Below are 12726 nucleotides of genomic sequence, written 5' to 3'. Positions count from 1 at the left end.
TATAAAAAACCCTTCGCTTAGGATCCCTTTGTTTCATTCAAATCTATGGAAAAAATGCTTATTTTTAATAAAAATTTTGAGGGTATGCATTTTTAATATGTTTTTATGAACCGAAAAAACTGGTATCTTCATAGCCATTGATTTTGGATCACCGAAAAAACCTGTTCCTGTGATCCAAAAACTGGTTTCCAATAAACAAAACATATAGATCACATCTACGGTATTAAATGTGAAAAAAATACTTAAAATTATGATTTTTGAAAGGGTTTAAAGGCTTAAGGAACACATTACTCATGAACATATTAGGCCACATTCTGCTGTATAGGTTTTAAGTGTTTTAATGATAGACATGAAGCATTAGATTTGTTTAGCGTGATGAATTTAGTGGGAATCAATTCTTGGATCATATTTTTTTGACTTAAAAATATGATTTTATTAGCCAAGAAAAATTGGTACCTTCCTAGCCATTGATTTTGGATTACCGGAAAAAACTATATACAAGTCATATTTCGGCAATCCAAAAGTTGGCACACACAAAACGAAACCTATAAAAAATACTTAAAACTATGATTTTTGAAGGAGCTTATGGAGACCTAACTAAAAAGGAGGCTTAAGGAATGCATTACTGAACATATAAAGTAATGTGTTCCTTAGGCTACCATTTCTGTTAGCTCTCGTTAGGCCCCTTCAAAAATCATATTTTTAAGTATTTTTTTTCTCACGTCTAACACTATAGATGTGATCTATAGGTTTTGTTTAGTGGGAACCGACTTTTGGATATCCAGAATCTGACCTGTATACAAGTTTTTCCGATAATCCAAAATCAATAGGTACAAAGGTACCAATTTTTCTTAGCTCAGAAAAACATATTTTTTGATTCAAGAATCATTTCCCACTAAATCGTGCATGCTAAACACATCTAAAACACTTAAAACCTATAGGGCAGAATGATAAATGGGGCTTAATATATTCAGTTCTCATGTAATGGGTTTTTAATAAATCCATTTGGTGCTAAACCGCGTGCTAAATGGGGTTTTTAGCTTCTCTGGTGCTTTTTATGCCGACCTTATAAATGTGTTGGACATGGTCAATTTACTAAGAATCCTGGATCATGTGTTTTTAATGAAAAAAGTGATGTTGGGAGCCTCAGAGATTTTGAATCATTGATTTTTTGAACTTTATAAACACCTACCCATGTGTTGGAATCAAAAGCTTAAGAGCTGATCCTTGTACATAGATCATATCTGTACGGTAAGAATTTAAAAATAAAATGAAAAAAGCCCAAAAAACTATTTAGTACAGGGTTTAGCACCAAATGGGTTTAACACATACCCACATATATATATATATATATATATATATATATATATATATATATATATATATATATATATAGTGCAATCTTTAGGTGCCCAGTTACCTGTGCACTCACATTGGCTGTCCATGGCAGCCTTAATGGGCGACCAATGAATTCTGTTTTTTTCTACTTTTTTAAGCCTTAGCGCTTTTAGAGCGGTGATAAAGGTCCCAATAGAATTAGGACCTTTAGCGGCACTCAAAAGCATCAGTAAAGCATTTAAAGAACAGGATCATCCTTTAAAAAGTGTTTTAATGATGCTTTTGAGTGTTGTGGACCTTTAGTGGCGCTTTGAAAGCACTGGTAGAGCCTAAAATAGTGGAAAAACTCAATTTTAGTGCTGGTTGTCCATCAAAGCGGCGATGTATGGCCAATATGAGTTTAATGATAGTTGTACACCTAAGGGTTGCACAACTATATATATATATATAGGTCGAACGAGTTTTCCTTCAAACACAGTGAAACGCCGCACAATCATTTTTTGAAAAAACAAGATTTAGTGGCAGTTTTCTACCGCCGCTAAATCCCTATTTTTTGCCCAACGATTTAGCACAGTCAAGACCGGCACTAAATCCTATGTGCGCCCAAAAAAAATGATGCAGCATCACGGTTTGATCATGTGCGATCTACGGCGATGCTTCTTCTAATATATTTCAAATACTTTATTTGTTTGAATATGCAGGTTTCTCTCTCTCTCTCTCTCTCTCTCTCTATATATATATATATATATATATATATATATATATATATATATATATATATATGAGGTAGCTGCATAATCCATAAGTGCGCAACTCCCAATGCAGTTTTGTTGAGTGTTCATCGTGGAGTGATGGACTCTCAGCCTTTTCCCGCAAAAAAAGCTGAAACAACTTTCAGTGGCATTTCTGAAATGCTCAAAGACCTTTAGCGACTGCTAATTTTTTTTTATTAAAATACTAGGCACGCCTCTTAGGGGACGTTAGCGATGGTTTGGATCGTCGCTAAAGGCAAAAATGCATTTTTCAGTATTTTTCGTGTTGTTTTCGCGTGCTAGCCGTCTATCACTCACGCTGATGGACAGTAAGCGTGATTCCGCTTGGGTTGCGCACGTAAAGCTTGCTCAGCTACGATTTTTTTTCTATATATGTATACACACACATGCACTCATGCATGCTCTTACATAAAAGAGCAAAAAAACTTTTATTATTAAGTAATACTAATCGTTTGACTAAATGTTTGTCATCCAATAGTGATACAAACAACCCTAGAATATGACACCTAAGAAGACGGTGAGCATTTTGTGTCCATTGAGACTTGACATGGTCTTCACTTACTGATGGTTAAGCATTAGAAAGAAAAAAATTAAGAGTCATTTCTTCTTGAAAGAGGTGGACTGAGCGGAAATTGAGCTCTCTCTATTGGTTAGTCACCACTAAATATACTAAGCAGCCATAGAATAAAGGATCTCCATAGCCCCATGAAAGATAAGATATACCCAAACTCATAAATCCTCAATGTGCAATCCTTGCAATATAATTTAAGATAAATAAACGGCAAACTAAGGGTACGTTGGGCTGCTCCTTCACAAAAAACATGATTAGGAATCACTTTCTAATTTGCTTGAGATTCAGAATCACATGGGGTCTCATGTGATATGTGATTCTGACTCTCAAGCAAATAAGAAAGTGACTCTCATTTGCTGCAAATGATATTCACTTTCTCACACCTTAACTTTTCACGTTCGGCTGCTTATACAAATCAGATTCACTTTCTCATTCAAATGAGAAAGTAAATCAAAATGATCCAACCAAATGTGCCCTAAGGGTACCTTCAAGTGCCTCAACTCGATGGAATTTGGAATCAGAATGATGTGGATGCCGTGATTTTGAATCAGAATGATTCAAAACCAAAGGCTGTTGAACATGAGATTTCAAGCTTTTAGAATCGCTTTCTCAACGATTCTGTGGGAATGAACTGAACGTCCCCTAAGAAAGTCGATATGCATTGTTAATGAGAAAGGATCATACTCTATAAAATGGTTGAGTGACCTTTTCCTAAAACAAAAATTCTAAAGTTCATCCACTTTGATACACATGATACAGGTGCACTTGTACCCTCTTTTAGCTTAAAGCAGTGGCGAAGCCAGGGGTGGGCATGGGTGGGCGGTCGCCCACCCCAGAATTAGAAACTGAGTCAAGAAAAAAAATTGGACATGTGTCGGGCATGTGTCAGACACGTGTCGAGGGTGCTCCCTTAAGTCGGACCCGGATCGGATCCAAGCCAGACCCGGGCTCGACGGTAAAACCCTTGCCACTTCCCCTCTCTCCTCTGCTCCGCCCCTCCGTTTCCCATCTGTCACCGACGACCACATTCGTCGGTGCTCCTCCCCCGTGCTCTGCAACCACCAGCAACTACGCCGTCGGCCTCCCTTCGGTGAACCCGCGGTGCCCCCCTCCGAGCATCTCCCACTCTCCTGCAAACTCCGACGACGTGAGTCGCCGGTGTCAGACCTTCCTCCTCCTTCGTCATCTTCCTTTCGCCGATGACCATCGCCAGCGGCTGGTCGTCGCAGGTAACCTCCCCACTCCCTCTCTCTTGCTTTTCTAGTCGATCGGCAGGGGCAGAAGCCCCTGCCTGTCGCTCCATTTTTCGGCAAGGCGCGACCTATCGGCGGGTGTGGTCGGCAGGAGCTTTGGGGGGCCCTACCTCTTGATGTTGTTTGGCAGGGGGCTTCGCTCCCCCTGCCTTGTGTTGTTTCTCGACAAGGGGCTCCGCTCCCTGTCCCCTTGTTTCCCGGCGGGGGCCGAGCTCCCCCCCCCCCCCCCCCCCCCTCCCTCTTATGTTTTTCTGCAGAGGGCTCTGCCCCCTGCCTCCTTGATGTTTTTCTAGCAAGAGGGTGAAGCCTCCCTTGCCCTCTTCCTGGTTCTCGATTGGGGGTGACCCCCTCCTCTTCTGCTATTTTCCGGCAGGGGGCCGCCCCCTGTCTCTGCTGGTGTTTCCGGCAGAGGGCTTCAACCCCCTTGCCTCTGCGAGCCCTTCCCAATCGGGGGATTTGCCCCCCCTGTCCATCGATTGTCGACAGGGGCTCTGCTTCCCCTGCCTCCTCTGATTGCCGACAAGGGGCTTCGCCCCCTGCCTTGTTCTTGTTCTTGTTGCCAGCAGAAGTGGAGCCCCTACCTTTCTCCTTTCCAACGGGGGAGGGGGGTTGCGCCCCCCTGTTCTATTGTGGCAGGCTCGACAGGGAGTCCATTCTCCCTCCCCTGCCTTCCTTGTCCTGGCAAGCAGGGAGCCCTTGCTTCCTGTCTCTGCTGCTCTTTGCCAGGCAGGGGTGAGGCCCCTGGCACCCTTGCAGGTATGGTGTGATGTCTCTGCCCCTGCCTCTGCAGCTTGCAAGCATGGAGCCTCTGCTGCCTGCAAGCGGGGAACCGATCTTCTTCGTATGATCATACGATGATGGGTTAAGACTCAGTTTATGCTTGTATGTTTATTCTTTTAGCAACATATTACTAATGTTTTAAGCATAGCGGCATATTACTAGCCTCATAGAAGATTATCATTTTCATTTTGCTTAATCCTTTTTTGCAATGAGATTTGGCTCATATTGTGTTATTTTTTTCGTTGCATAGGAATGAATAAGTTTATAATGAAAAGGCCAATCTTTGATAAATCTTCTGTAACAAGAGAAGAAGAACCAAGTCAGAAAATAAGCAAAACAAAAATTGATAAATCAGAGTTACCTGCAGACCCTGCACTTCGTCCTTCTATTTTTAGTTATCATCCTAATATCCAAGATAATGTTCGTAGAGCATATATGATCTGAGGTCCTTGTTAATCTCGAGATTGTATATTTCAACTAAACCATAAAAAATGAAGGTTCATTCCAGCTTGGTATGATGCGTATAAGGATTGGTTGGAGTATAGTACAAGTAAGCATAAAGTATATTGTTTGCAGTGTTATCTTTTCAGGCCAAAAAGCACAGAAAAGATTAGTGCAGAGAGATTCATATTTAAAGGATTTGATAACTGAAAAGACAGGAAGAGGTTTGATAAACATGTTGGAAGCTCTAGCAATTTTCATAATTGAGCACGAATGAAGTGTCAAAATTTGATGCAACAAAAACAACATATTGATGTTATATTTTATAAACAAAGTGTTCGACAGAAAGATGAATATAGACTTCGCCTTTGGGCAACTGTTAATGTAATCAGATACTTGTTAAGTCAAGAATTGGCATTTTGAGGGCATGATGAAGCTGAAAAATCTCTTAATAGAGGAAATTTTATTGAGTTGTTGAAGATATTTGCAAAGATCAATGATGACATAAATAAAGTTGTATTGAAAAGTGCTCCAGAAAATAACAAATTGATCTCCTGATATACAAAAGGATATTGTCAAGGTTGCTTCTATACAAACCAGAAATGCTATTATCATGGAACTTGGAGATATTTTTTTTTCTATTTTACTTAATGATTCTCGTGATGTATCAACTAAAGAACAAATGACTATTGTTTTACGGTTTGTTAATTAAAAAGGTCGAGTGATTGAGTGATTTCTTACTCTTGTGCATGTTCTTAAAACAAGTTCTATGTCACTCAAACAAACAGTTGAAGAAGCGTTTTGTAAGAATAAATTAAGCATATCAAGTTTGTGTGGACAAGGTTATGATGGAGCAAGTAATATGAGAGGGGAGTTTAATGGATTGAAAAGTCTTATATTACATGAAAATGCATCTGCATATTATAGTCATTGTTTTGCACATCAACTTCAATTGGCATTAGTTGGTGTTGCTAAAAAAAATTCATTGCTTGATGTGTTTTTCAATATATTAGGCAGGTTGTCAACTTTTTTCTCCACTTCATGCAAGAGATCTAAGCTTATTCGAGAAGCAGAATTTATGTGAATTGTTGAAGCACTTGCATTCAGTGAACTTGAAACAAAACGAGGATTAAATCAAGAAATAAGTTTCAAACGACCTGGTGATATTCGATGGGGTTCTCGTTATGATGTTTTGGTTAATTTATTCAGTATGTATTCTTTTGTTATTCAAGTGTTAGATTTCATTGCAGAAGATATATATTCAGGAAAAAGTTTAGATGCAATTATTTTATATCATCAGTTGTAAGATTTTGAATTTGTTTTTTGCTTACATTTGATGCGTAAAGTTTTGAGAATAACTGATGACCTTTCACAAGCACTTCAACAAAAAGATCAAGACATTGTGAATGCTTTGAGTTTAGTCACTACATCAAAACAGTGCCTTCAAGGTCTGAGAGACAATGGATGGGACTCTCTCATAAACAAAGTGTCCATATTTTGTAAGAGATTTGATATTCTGATTCCTGGTCTAGGAGACTCATATACACCTCAAGGACGAACAAGAAGTAAGGTTGAAAAGATCACCACATTGCATCATTACCGTATTGATGTGTTTTATGCTATTATTGATTTGCAATTTCAAGAGTTGAATGATCGTTTCACTGAAGCAAATACAAAGCTCCTCCTTTCAATGGCATGCTTGAGTCCAAAAAATGCTTTTCTGTTTTGATAAAGATAAGTTGATCCGTCTTGCTGAGCTTTACCCTAAGGACTTTTCTAGAGTAAACATAATTAGACTTGAAAATCAATTGAATATATATATTGCAGAAATGTGAAACAGTGATTAGTTTTCAAGTTTAAAATCTTTAACAGAGCTAGCAGAGATGATGGTAGCAAATCAAAAGCACATTGTATTTTCTCATGTGTATCTATTGATTAAGTTGACATTAACTTTGCCAGTTGCAACAACAAGTGTTGAAAGAGCATTTTCAACTATGAACAATATCAAAAGTCATCCACGTAATAGAATGGGAGATGAATGGATCAATGATGCTTTGGTTACTTACATAGAGAAGGAGACATTTGATACCATCAGTGATGATGCAATTATGAATTGTTTTCAAAATATGAAAAATAAAAGATGCCAATTGTAAAAAAATTTATGAATTTAGTTGTTTGTATTTCTTAAGTGAAAGATCTTTATTTTAGTTTAAAAGTACAATTTAAGGTTTTAGCTTATTATGTTCATAAATTTAGTTGTTTGTTTTTGTAACAATTGTTATTTTAATTCAAAGGCTTATTTCAGTTTTATCTTTCCATGAACGATTGTTCCTCCAGCAAAAAAATTCTGGCTCCATCACTGGTCTGAATAAATGGATCGTCCTTCAAGACCATAACATTGTCCTCGAGACCCGAAGTCTGCCCACCCAACGAAAAACTTTTGGCTCCGCCACTGGCTTACGAGACTTTCTTCTCAAAAAAGATAGCTCTTACTAACTTCGCCATCCGAAAGTCAAAGGTCGGTATCCCCAAATTTGTAACCTCAATAGTCTTCATGAGCAACTTCTTATTGAGTTGCCACTATCAACCAAAAAACAGACAGAGAACGAGGGGAAAATAAAGAACAAAAAATGACTATATTGTTCTTATAAAAATGACATATTTTTTAAAATGCCTCTCAATTTGCCAAAATATTGATTCTCAATTTTTAGGACATTTTTGTCTTTTGGTCGTTGCAAACAATTTTTGCAAATGTCATCCAAAATGTGTGAAACCCTTTTAACTATATATTCATGATGTACGTTCGCAAATATAGTACAACTTTCCCAAATAATGTTTGTAAATATTCCCAAAATATGTAAACCTCCTTTAACTAAACACTCCCGATATACATTTTCAAATATAATATGACCTTCGTAAATCATGTTTACGAATGTTCTCAAAATATGTGAACTTCCTTTAACTATTTCATGAAGTACATTCACAAATACAATACAACCTTTGCAAATCATTTTTGTGAATGTTCTCAAAATGTGTGAACCTCTTTTAACTAAACACTTTTAGAGTATATCTGTAAATACACTACGACCTTCACAAATAATTGGTGTTAATGTTCCCAAACTGTGTGGACCCCTTTTAATTATATTTTCTGACATACATCCACAAATATATTGAGACTTTCACAAATCATGTATGTGAGTGTGAACCTCCTTTAACTAAATACTCCCCTGCATATACAGTATGACATTCACAAATCATTCTCAATGTCATTTTGCGAATGTTCTTACATTCACATATTTTATGATTCATATATAAGGTCATTGTGGTTCTTTTTTCTATTTTTTTTCTCATTAAAACCCTAACCATTTTCTCTTTATAACCCAATCCCGTTTTTCTCTCCCATTTGTGGCGATTTCTATAAAATTCATCTTGCAATATTCTGGCAAGGTTATGACAACCTTTCTATCAACTTTTCTATCTTCTAATTAGGTGAAAAGGTGAGTTATATATATATATATTATTTTGTTGCATTCTTATGTTTTTTTTGTAGATATATATTTAATAGCATTGTAGTATTTGTGTTTGATTTATGTATGTTTGTCTATGTTTTATTTAATATTTGACACCAGATTTTTTGTTTAGGGTTTTTCTTATATATAATATTGGTGTTGTATATGTTTGTTCGTTTGTCTTTTATTTAATATTTGCGGAGCTTCCTTAGCCATACCAGGTACTACAACAAGTTTATACAGAAATGTACAGACCACCCAACTCCTTAATACTCTGTTGAAGGACTTTTGTTGGAACAAAGAGACTGTCAGGGCCTTTCAGTCCTTGAAGGATGCCATGACACAGGCCCCTGTATTGACCGTACCAGATTTTATAAAGACTTTTGTGGTGGAGACAGACACGATGATTGTGCAGGAAGAAAACCCATTAACCTATTTTAGTAGGGTGACTGTAGAGGGAAAGTACAAACTCTCCACATATGAGAAGGAGTTCTTGGCCATTATACTCATTATAAACAAGTGGCAACTGTATTTGATTGGTCGGCATTTCGTGGTACGAATAGACCATCAAAGCCTCATGTACATGCTCGAGCAAAGGGTGAGTACCCCTACCCAGCAGAAGTGGATCTCGAAGCTCCTCGACTATAACTTTGAGATCCAGTATCACAAGAGCACTAGCAATTGGGTGGCAGATGCGCTCTCGCGACACAAACATAAGGATGAGCTATCGTGCTTCATCATGACAATGATGATGTTCTAGTTCTTAAACGACCTTTGACAGGAATACCAAGTGCATGAGTTCCTCACTACTATCTGCACACAGATCCAGAGAGGGGAGGCTCCTGGATTCAAGATTCAGGAAAACTTGGTGATGCACGGCGGGCGAATAGCAGTCCCTCTCGAATCAGATCTTATAGGGTTTGATAGAGCAGTATCACACCACCCATTAGTAAGACACAATGGGGTTCAACAGATGCATTGACAATTGAGTACGTAGTTCACGTGGATGGGTACGAAAAATCAAGTACAATAGGTAGTGGGACAATGTGATGTGTGTCAGAGGGTTAAGTATGAAGCAACCTCATCCGTAGGGTTACTGCAGCCTCTGTCGATACCAGGAAGACATCTTGTTGGACTTCATCAATGGACTTTTGTCCATCCAAGTGAAGTCCATGATTTTGGTGGTAGTAGACCTTTTGTCTAAGTATGGGCACTTCCTCACTGTGTCTCATCTCTACACCGCCAAGTTCATAGCTGAGTTATTCATACAAAAAGTATTTTGGTCTGCATAGTATGCCTCACACTATAGTCAGTGATCATGATCCTTTTTTCATTAGCATGTTTTGAGTAGAGCTTTTTTATTTATAGGGGACAAAGCTGGCAATAAATATTGCATACAATCCCCAGACAAAGGTGCTAAATCATTGCTTGATGGACTAACTTCGTGTATTTGTGGGTGAATGACCCAGGGCCTGGGTGGGTCTCTTGCCCTAGGCAGAGTGGTCATATAACATGACCTATCATTCATCGATACAAGCGACTCTATTTCAGACTGTGTATGGTAGGTCTCCTCCCACCATTGTGAAATACATTAGAGGCACTACACTTGCAAATGTCATGGAGGCATCGTTGCTCGAGAGAGATCAGTTGTTGCGGTTACTACGACACAACATGACTACAACCCAATAGCAAATGAGATATGACATAAAGCATGACCCGTGATAGTTTCAGGTGGGTGACTATGTGCTCCTTTAATTGCCACCCCACTAGCAAGGCACAATTCGACGACTCCCACACCACAATCTGGCACATCGATTTTATGGACACTTTCTCATTCTGGAGTGGATCATTATAGTGACATATCGCTTGGACCTTCTTCTAAGAGTTGAGGTTCACCTCGTGTTTCATGTTTCACATTTGAAACCCTATAAGGGAGAGCCACCATATAAGCTTCTTGTCTTGCTCAACCTGGGAGAAACATCGTAGACATAACCAACTCACATATTGGGCAAACGATGATGCAAATAGAACGATTGCCTTATCACCGAGGTACTAGTGTAGTGGAGCGAGAGCAGAGTAGATGAGGTGACCTGAGAAGAAGATAATTGAATCTTGACTTACTTTTTAGAGTTTTCACCTTGGGGATCAGGCCAGTTTGAGAGGGGTGGATTGTTACGGACCACTCTAGTCCATCCAAAGGAGCGACTCGATTGTCATGATCCGAATTCAGATCCGCCCAGGAGTCCCAACCAAATAGGGAGTGTAGAACATCCCACCTTTCTGGATTCCTACTTCTTGGATTCTCGTTCTCTTTTGGACTCTATATTTTCTTAGGACTCTTGATTCTTATGAACTATGAGGTATATTATATATAGGTGTTTGTTCTTGATTTATTCTTTAATGAAGTTTATTGAGTGAATCTATATTCTTCATTTTTGTTCATGATTTTCAACTCCCAGTGATCGATATTCTCCCTCTACACGCCCCTACCATCTTCCTTGCATAGGATGCTGAACAAGAGGGAATGCTTTTCTCTCTCCTCCCCTTTGACATCTCCTTTTAGGACTTATGCCCAGGCCTTCCCCATGGCTAGATTTGCCAAAATGCCCCCCCCCCCCCCCCGGGTCTGACACCCTGATTAATGGTTATGTTCCTAATTCTAGAGATGGTCTAAAGAAGCTGGTACTCATGCATCTCAATACCTAGTGTTTCCCCATTGTTTCTGCTTATATGTGTTCTAGGCAATTGATAATATTTTAGTAATGGGGCTTCTGTTGTCTGGCATATAGGGTTAATGAACAGGATCCATCACTTGAAACTACATGAAGGTATATCCAATGTTTTACTTGTGCTTAATTCGCTTCAAGTTGCATTGATTCATATTTGGCATGCAAGCCATAATGACATAAGTTAGTAAAGTTAAGTAAATTCCATCTTCATAAGAATTATTGATAATTCTTATCTTAAAAAAAAGTATTATCCAACTTATAATATTGTTTTGATTCAATATTCCTGCTTGTGAAAAACAAGTTGTCAGAAGTCATTTTTTTGTGAATATTGAAGAATAGGCAAAGTGGTAAACCACGAAAGAAGAGATTGTTAAATCACTGATTAATGACTTAGTAGTGGTGTTCATATGAGTGGTACGGGTTGACTGAAACCGGCTCACAAAATGAAGTACTAGGTCAATATTATTTGTCAGGCATAGTTAAACTTGCAAGTATCCAAGTCCTTTGTCTGCCGGCTATAATCAAAGTTCTCCAATCAAAAAGTAATGTGCTTTCAAAGAAAAGATAAAAAAAAGAGGGAAGATGCAATTCAAGTAATATAGAAGAAAAAAAAACTAAAAAAACAATTAAAATATTTATTTTTTTCATATATAACTAAACATTCACATAGAACACAGAAGAAAAGCAATTAGAATGTATCATTTTTTCATATACAGTAAAGCTAATTAAAATTTAATATAGGAGCACGAGAGAAAGAGATGAACTTATATAAAAATCTGAAACAAAAAATGAAGACTGAACTTAATCCAATTCCTAGACCCCTTAGATCAAACTATAGAGGGCGATTCTACCAAAGTAACCAAAAAAAGAGAAAAAAAAATCAAAACGAGTACAAAATCCCTAAAGAATTAAAGAAAACAAGAAGAAAATATTGTTGATCATGCAACTATCAGCAACTCATGGTGCATTTCTAGAAACAGAAAAGGGAAAACACTTCTAACCATGCTATTTAAAGGATTTCTAGACATTCTTAGTTATAAAAAGGAAAAAAAATTGCTTGAATTTCACAAAATGATAATGAATCACACAACAACGAAGAGGAATGACAGAAAATGGTTATCTCAAGAGATCTATGCTCTCAAAAGACTTACCACCAATCTCTCTCTCTCTCTCTCTCTCATATACACACCCATGGGACCAACGCCTCTGCATAGTTGCAAAATCCTCTTTCACCACTTTCCTTCTTCCAAAACCGATATCGACAACAATCCACCCTCGCCAACATCCCAATCTCCTACCACAAGCAACACAATACCACCCTACCCATGGCCC

Source organism: Nuphar pumila, chromosome 4 (genome assembly GCF_984573655.1).
Source record: "Nuphar pumila chromosome 4, dmNupPumi1.hap1.1, whole genome shotgun sequence".
In the NCBI taxonomy this organism is placed as follows: domain Eukaryota; kingdom Viridiplantae; phylum Streptophyta; class Magnoliopsida; order Nymphaeales; family Nymphaeaceae; genus Nuphar; species Nuphar pumila.
The sequence above is the reverse complement of the archived record's forward strand: the minus strand, read 5'-3'. Positions refer to the sequence as shown.